The sequence below is a fragment of the Drosophila erecta genome, unplaced genomic scaffold (genome assembly GCF_003286155.1).
Source record: "Drosophila erecta strain 14021-0224.00,06,07 unplaced genomic scaffold, DereRS2 tig00000092-arrow-pilon, whole genome shotgun sequence".
Taxonomy (NCBI): Eukaryota; Metazoa; Arthropoda; class Insecta; order Diptera; family Drosophilidae; genus Drosophila; species Drosophila erecta.
Genome location: NW_020825207.1, coordinates 15,634,201 through 15,642,945, shown reverse-complemented (window position 1 = coordinate 15,642,945; position 8,745 = coordinate 15,634,201). Strand labels below are relative to the sequence as shown.

Sequence of the window (8,745 nt, the reverse complement as noted above, 5' to 3'; positions counted from 1 at the left end):
CCGCAGTAAATACGGCCCAAATAAATGTACAAATACAACGAGATCGGGAAGGAAGTATTTCAGAGAGCTTTTTCTTTGAAATATTCAAATTAAGAGATGAGTGCGGTGCAAAATTAAAGCTTAAGGGTTGCAGGACCCGGAATATAGAATAGATTTTAGATATTATTTTGTGACGACTTGCTTTTCAAGAGAAGCCACATTTAAACTTCTAATTAACCTTGGTCCTAACTTTTGACTCCATGGTCAAGGCAAATCCTTACCCAGGTTTCTTTCTTTGTGAGTCAACGCAGAAGTGGGCGGAAAATGGGTTTCGACATGTGTAGCCATCGCAACCTGGTGCATGGAGCACTCCCAACCAGCCGAAACACAGTCGACTGTCAGAGAAGTCAGGAGTCGGACTGCGTCTATATAGCCAAATCCTAGTTCACTTAAATTTTCACATTTCCTTCCGCACACTCGAAATGCTTGCGGGAAGCACAAGTATTGCCGAGGGAAATGCGATGGGAAAATCGCAGAGAAATACGGAGGATGGCAGGAACTCACACAACCCGACAGCAAAAGCTGCTGTTGGAGCTTAAGTTAACAACTTATGCCAGTTGTGGAGATATCATGGCCGCAGAGCTGGCGCTCAGCTCCTCGACTGGCGGGCGGAAGGACATGGCACTCGGCACTCGGCCCGAAGGACATCTCGCACAGAGAATGCATTTAGGAAGGAAATTAGTAAGTAAATGTCATAATTTGCCGAAGCCACTGGAAAAGGGCTTTGTGCATGAAGAGGGGATTACGAAGTCATTACGGACACATATGCCTGAGCTCCCGCTTTCCCGCTTTCCCGCTCACTTTCTTCCGGCAAATGAAAATTAACGAGATGAGATGCGATGCGGGTAGCAGGACACCTTGGACTGCCATTCAGCGCCAGCTAATCAAAATGCAAATTTCAATTGGCCAACTTAAAGGAGGAAGACAGCCGTACGGCAGTACAAACACATGTGGAAGGAATACACTGGGGAAAAGTTGTGTGAATGTTTAAAAATGAATACAACGTAACTATATTGTTTAAATCATATCAGTATTTATATTGATTCGATAGCTTTATAAAAACCTGAAGCACATTTAAAGCTTACTCCAGCACACGAACATTTGCCTTTGCACTCTGAGTGCTGAGAGCTAACAATGCTTATAATAACGAATCCCAATTGCAGAAAATCTTTGACTTTCTACCTTGGAAGGACGAAGGCAGTGGCAGCCAAAGGACCCAAGGGGCGTGGACAAATGGCCCAATAGCTGGCGATGCCAACTGGTTGTTGTCAACACACTGAGACAGAGACTCACAGATACGGAGGGAGAGAAAGTAGGGAAGAAGGTCGGAGAAATGGAGAAAGGGAGAGTTGGTCACAAAAGACGAGTCTCTGGCACGCCGTAATCCTTTTCAATGTTAACTTCCGCTGTGCCCACATTGCCCTTGGCAAATTACTTGTATCCTTTTCTTCCTTTCCTGCGTTTTTTTATTTTTTTATATTTACACAAATACAAATATATAGATAGTCTGGCTGCTTTTTGTTATTTGTGCCGCAACTTTTGATAACGACAACAGAATTGAACATAGCCGCAAACCAAAAGCAGCAACAATTTCTGTCTCTGCTACGGCACATTTTCTTTGTCTTTGAATTTTCATTTTGGCTTTTCCTGACTCCCCTCGACTCCGCAGCCTTGGCTTTACATATTTTTATACATTTTCCCTGCCTTTTGTGTGGTTATTGGCCGAGGGAGCAAGTAGGAAAATCCCTTTGTGCCATCGACGAGTTTGTCAATTTGTAGCAAATGCAGTAAACATCATCTAATTGACGTGGAAACTACCGCCTGCCAGTGTGCCACAAAAGATTCGATCTGCCCCACCACACCGCTTTTCCAAAGATTTCCACAGCCCCTGGTCTTTTCTCCATCGGTTGTGCTCCACTGGATGCTGCGCTTGACATCTGTCCACGTGGCCTTCCCTCAAGTCTCCCACTTTTCATAACAAAGAGTTCCGAAGGATATGGCCGGAAATGCTCTCAAATATTATTATTAAGCTGACTGTTAAAGTTTGTTATGTTTGGGTAGACCTAGTTGATACTGGGTAACGCTCCTAGTCCCCTTTTATTCATCTGAAAAACTGTAGGGTATTAACCATTGAATACACGCAAAGAACACTTTGTACCCCCCTTCCGCATACCCAAAGATAATCTGGTCCCGTCAATCTGGCTTCAGTGTGATTGGTCCAGAGGGATAAGCAAACGACTAATTTCAGCCAGGTTTGTATCCTGAAAAGCCCTTTCTTACACGTCCTTCTTCAGGAACTGGCTGTGCTTGTCAGTTCGTTAATGTTGCTTTGCGTAATGTTATTAATTGAGTGATGGATTGCTTGCAAAATGATATCAATGAAAGCTTGCTTACATAAGCCAAGTCGAATTCGGTTGAAAGGGCTAAAACGGAATGTGGGGTAGCTACGTTTTCTGTCGTGTTTTTCAACAAATCTATCAGTCAAAAATCAAATGCTGCGTGTGTGTGCGTCATAACTTAAAAACTTAAAGGGCTTTGAAAAACTTTTCCAGCTAAAGCGAGTCAAGCCGCGAAAGGAAAAATGCTGAAAATGTGAGAAATGGTGCCGCTAAACATGAACTAGGCGAAAAGAAATGTCGCAAATAGAAAATAAATAAGAGAGAAATAAATATAAATAAAAACAAATAAATACTTAACAGCCTTAACAGAATGAAGTAATTAAATGATACGTTTGTATTATATTAATTTAGAAAATATTTTTGTGTCTTGTGACCCTATACATAATACATGCAATAAATATATGAATTAAATTTTTTAAAAAACGTATAACTTTTAATATCTTAACTTAAATTTGCCGATTTTTTTGGGCTTTTTCGAATAGCTCAAATTTCGTTTGGCCTGCACGAGTTTTATTATTTTCCCTTTACCACGGTATTGTTCCTTGATTTTTTGTTATTGTTCTAGTTATTGTTGTTGCCGTCACTGCGAATTGCTTGCGCTGCTCGCGTTTTCCTCAGTTGCGGTTCAACGCGCCCGCCCACCGCCCCTTCCGCATTTCCGCTTTCCCCGCCCTCTCCTCAACATTTTCATCATCATCAAAGACAACAGCAACAAGCAATTTCTGAGCGCGGCGCAAACTTTCGCCCAAAAAAAGTTTTTCTGCACATGCCAATGGAGGCGAAAAAGGGTTCCACATGCGTGCAGGTGCACTCATCTGTGTGTGTGTAAGTTTGGTTTAAGTTTTTAGCATACACCTGAAGACATAGCGGCCAGGAGGCGGAAGGGGCGTGGCAGATCGGCGGGGCACAGTAACGCCAACGGCAGCGGCAGCGGCTCGTGCAAGGCGAATGGCAAAACTTGCTCAAAAGACCAGCAGTCAGACAGCAGTCCACCGTGGAAATGCACGCAGAAAAAGCAGAAGCAATATCCAGATGCGAAAATATTCCAAATAAATATTCTAAACATAAATTATTTCTATTTCTAGAAAGTAAGTCGGTAAGACTATATTATTAGTTGCATTTCAATCGAATTTTCCTACTAACTTACGCTTCAATTGGTAAGTAATTGGAATGCACTTTTATTTCCAGTCAGAAAAACAAATCGAAGTCGCACTTCCTTGCGCCCCCTTTTCTCGCAGTGCACGGGCGCGTGTGTGCGTTTAGCTGTGTGCCAGGCACACCTTGAGGAAAACTGAGCGCCTCGCCCGCAAGCAGACATTGGTTAACAAACTTTTCAACTACCTGGCACACACACTCGCACACATGCGTGGCTTGAGAAATTATTATAACACGCCACGTTGGCAACCTTTTCATATGCCAACAACTTTGGACAGGACGAGGGCGGAGTTGCGTGGGAGGGATCTCCGGCTCCCCGGCTGCAGGACTCTCCGGGCTCTCGCCAAGTCCTGTGTAGATATAAAATTATGCGCGTTTATTCGTAAATTAAGTGTGCTGGGGCTGTTGCTCTTTGAAAGTTCGAAAGCAAATCGCTGGCTAACTTGGCCAAAAAGGGAGCCCATTGGGGCTCTAACCACGGGCATGCATCTTGTGTGGTTAGAGCTGGTGTGGCACGTGCCTCTCCAATTCCTTTGGGGCAGGATGTTTATTAAAATTGCACAAGTCCTAAGTGGTCATGTCCATCGATAGCCGCAGCCATATTAAATTTATTTAACAAGGTTCTAAAAATTACACTGCCCCTAGGCCGAGTGCTTACCAGCTTCCGTTTTCTTGGCACACAAACCAGATGATAAGCCAGTGTTTGAATGAGGCGAATTTCTAAAAGTCTATAATTATTACCAATCATAAAACTCTTTAAAACAGCTTAATCTTCATGAGTGGCGTGCTCGTCCCTTCAAGGCTTCCCACCCAAACGATCAGTTTTCCGCATTTAGTTTTCTGTAATCGATATAATCAAAGGTTTACCCAAGACGATAAGTGTGGTAATGCCACGGGATGGAGGATGGAGGAAAGTGGCGCATCGAGTGCAACATTAAGGGGGGGCAAGCCCAATGGGGCAGACACCGCAAAGTGGAGATGTGGCGGAGCTGCGATCCCGAAACTCGGGAAAATTCAGCTGCAGATGCCAAGCGAAGCGCAGCGCACACAACATTATTGGCAGGTGGAAACAGCAGCCGTTCGAGTAGCTCAAGGGGGCGTGGCAGGGGGGACGCTTTGAAGCGCGCTAAAAATTTTCAGATTTTCGGAACATAACATTTTACGGTTTCACGGTTCATTGCCACATGCAGGAAAAGTGAAAGATATATTGCCATACAGGTGCAGCTCACTTTCTATGGGTGTGTTTGCTTGAGGCAGAGAGAGAAAAAAAGTGTGCCAGACTTATTTCGTTAAAACTATTAGGTAATTAAGTTGTCTCATAAAATTGCATTTCAGAAATATATAAAAATAATGTTAAATAAAATAATGTTTTGTGTGGCTGTCATCTTAATAATCAGGATAATTTTACCAATGTTTTGAAAGACAACTTATAAAAAATATTTTTTTTCTTTGTTCCTTTAATCTTACACTCTTTGCAACCCCATTCTGCAATTTACCTATATAAATACAATGTATTTTAACAATTTTCAAGTGCATCCGAGCACATATGAAACCGATACCTCTCGTTTAGACGCCCAGCAACGTTTGAAGAGGAGGCCATTGGAGATTTGGAAGGAGCGGGTGTCGGCGAGGATAACTTTTGGGTTTTCGTTGATTTTGTTTTTGTTGGCTTCCACGAAATATTTTAAGCAGTTTAGAAACTGCTCATGTATATCACAAGAGTTCACATATCACGCACACGAGTGCCAGACGCAGGGGGGGGGCTCAAATTTCGCCATAAATCGATGGAACTTTCGCTTATGTTTGGATTTTGTTCGCTCTTTTCGCAGGTTTTCCACGGCTTTTAATTCTTTTTTCATCACCTAGCCCGGTCGATGTCGCAAATCCTTTTGATTTCGGCTCTAAGCGTATCGGATTTTCCCCCATTAATTCATTTAAATTGTTAGCACAGTTTTAACGTGTCGTGGGATTTTTTGTGGGTTTCAACGCGAATTTTGTGCAGGTGTTTTTATGCGGTTTCTTGGCTGATGGAGTTTCCCCAGCTCAGTTTCGATTCAATCAATTTGTACTTTTAATGATTCATAAATGAGAAAGCTGAATTTAATTATGCCAATAAAAGGGGCTTATTGATTTCATATACGTTACTGGTTTTTTACCGTGATTACTTATAATTTATTAAACAAATTTTCTTTAATAGCCTAATGACTAATGGGCGGAAGTACACTTCAGCGTAGCTTAAACTGCCCTCCTTAAAACGCGAATATCCTCCGTCATATTGATAATTTATGTTTATTGCTTATGCAAAGCGCAAATTCCAATAAGCGGCAAATCAAACAAATTGCTGCAAACTTTCCATCCACAGCAAAATGACAGGGTCATCCCCCCATTTTCCGGGGCAAGAAGGCACTAAGCTAATGGCATTTGGCTCGTTGATAAGCCGCTCGACCTCGAAAATTAGCAAACAATGTGCGTAGTCTTAAATGCCCTTGCCCCCGCCCTCCTTCGCCGCGTGCATTTATTGTTTTTCATTTTGGGTTTTCCGCAGAGGTGAAAATTGTGTGCGAAAAAATCGTACGTGCGTGAAAATGAATGGCTAGGGAGCCCAGTGTAATTGTCCGGCAATGGCTTGGGAAAATGCTTTCCGAGATGGTTGCGGTTCCAAAGAGATTGGCGATGTTCGCGTGGAGTTTTCCCCGTGGCGTGTGGTCAGGTGTTTGTCAGAGATATGACCGTGCCCCCTCGTCCATATGATTTAATGTTAATCACATTTAATGGGGGCGTCCGGTAGAAAAACGAGTGGCAGGGCGGGAAAGCGAAGCGGTCGGTCGTATTGAAAATAAAAGCTCGTAAATTAAATTTAGCACAAGCGAATCGCAATGAATAGCAAACAAAATTGTATACAACCAGGAGCTGTAATGGAGGTGTGAAACTGCACAGATCAAATTTAGATGGAAATGGAAAATTGTTTAAAAAAACTCAATTAATTGATTTAAACAGTTATCCATCAATTTTTCGGTGTTTCAATCTAATAAATTGTAAAATATTTGTTTAGTTAAAATTATAATGGTACAGTTTCCCTTAAATTCCTTGTAAAAGATATTTTTTCCCGTACAATGCTTCATCATTCTTACTTTGAATCTAGCCGCAGGAAGGGTGTGAAAAATAGCACCGCTCACAATGGCCAAATGATGCCGCTCCTGGACTGGGCTTCCCCACAACTTTTCCATCTGCCAGACTAGGCCCATAAATTTTTACTAAGCACACGCAGTGCGCCTCCATTGGCCTGGTCTGCGCCATGGAATGGGGTTCCCTTGCTGGCCTGGTCATCTATTTCCCTGGCCTGAGAGATGTGTCTACGTCTGCTGTCCGTTGTTTTTCCTCGCTTTTTTATCGTTTAATTAAAATTCGCAACACGTAAATCCATTTGAGCCGCTGCTGCAATCTTTACTTTAACCTTAAGGCGGTCGAATCCCAATCCCAGTCCCAGTCCCAGTTGAGCTTTCCCGTTTCCATCTGCCATTGCCGAGTGTTGTGTGTGTGGTAAATCCTGTTTTTCTATTTTGTTGCCCTATAAAACCACTTTACACAATTTTCGTCTTTTGTTTTTCGATTTCCTTCATGTTGCTCAGCGGCAGTATCTTCTAACTCTATGCTCTTATTGAAATTAAGTTCCTTCGAAGGCGCACAGAATCCTTGGTTCTGAGAGGATGGAATAAAAAAGATCCAAGGATCTGAAGTCTACAAGACTTCAAAACTAACCTTAATTTATAAGGTTTAAAAGGTTAATGTTTTTGGATATATGATATATTTGAGCTGGTACTTATAACGACACCCATTTTATTTAAGTTCTGTATAATGTTTGTCAAAAAAAAGAGTATTTAACGGTCCCGTTGATGAAAATATATTTCCGTTTTGATTTCGCCGCTTGTTTTGCAGTCGTTGGCACTGGTGCTGTTGGCCAGCTGAAGCCCTGACTTTTACCAATTATTGCTAGTGCCGGGGCCAGCCAGCGAATTAGCCTTTGTTGGGCAACCAATCAACCGGCGACCGGGGTTCCCAGCCCTCTGGTATTTTTCTCTGTGTACTTCCACCTTCGTTAGCCGCTGGCTTTTCATTACTTTTCTATCAACGTACTTAGGCCATTGTTGTGCAGTTATTTAGCACAATCAACACCCGATGCCGCTGATGGTGAATGCCCCTGCCCCGATTTCATTTTCCCCCTTTGTCTTAGCAGCCTGGTGATGCAGGGATATCCTGCTACTTGGGATAGAGCTTAGTAAATTTTATCAATGGCAAACATTTCTCCGCCAGTGGCCCACTGGCATCCTGATGGCTATGGAGGGTTTCACCTGAAGGCAAGATCCTTTGTTCACTTACGTTTCACTGGAGCTGCACACAAAATTAATGGAAATTGCTCAGCACAATGTACGAGGCAATCCAGCCCAGTCCAGGCAAAAAGCAGCAGGAGAGAGCTATTAAAAAATTAACAAATAGCCGGACTGAAAGTGGCAAACTGGAACTACAAGCAGGCCTGACTTGAAGGCATTCCAGGTAGTTGTTGCATGTCCTGCCTTCGCCTGCGATTGTATTCAATTGGAATTATCTATAAATGGACGAGAGGAATGAGGACTGAACTGAGGTATCGGAACCGGAGGCGATAAAGGATAGCCAGGAGCTGGGAGTTCGGGGATCTTGTGGGCTCCTGGACAAGTGGTTAGGCACACACTTGGTCCAGAAATTGTGTGGAATTAAGTAAGGTATTAAGGGCAGTTGTGGGGTTGGATTAGACTTTAAATTACAGGTAAGGTTAGCCCAGAACATGACTGCATGTCTGTTTGGGACTCAATCAAATTTCTATTGACCGATTTAGGTATGCACAACTTTTTAATCACTGCCCAATGTGTAGGATATTCAAGTTCTGGTAATTTGATCGGCTTGTGCGATTTTAATTTCGTTTTCAACTCATCCAGTAAATATTTATCCATATATATACTCGTACAGATGATTTATTGTGGACAAAAACGTTTGACCCCCAAAGTAAATAAGATTAGTTTTTCGATACATTTTCTAATACTTTTCTAGCAAAAAGCAAGTTTTTCTCCCTGCATTCATTTAGCTCGTCGGGTAATTTCGATTCACTTCAACATGTTTC

At 42.5% G+C, this 8,745-nt stretch overlaps 1 long non-coding RNA gene across 1 annotated transcript; it reads left to right on the top strand.

Moving 5' to 3' along the window:
* Window positions 1-7,081: 7,081 nt before the first annotated feature.
* Window positions 7,082-7,512, top strand: LOC113564311. The gene is made up of 2 exons (XR_003407910.1): window positions 7,082-7,133; window positions 7,223-7,512. It is a non-coding gene; the product is annotated as an uncharacterized LOC113564311 (long non-coding RNA).
* The last annotated feature ends 1,233 nt before the right edge of the window (window positions 7,513-8,745 follow it).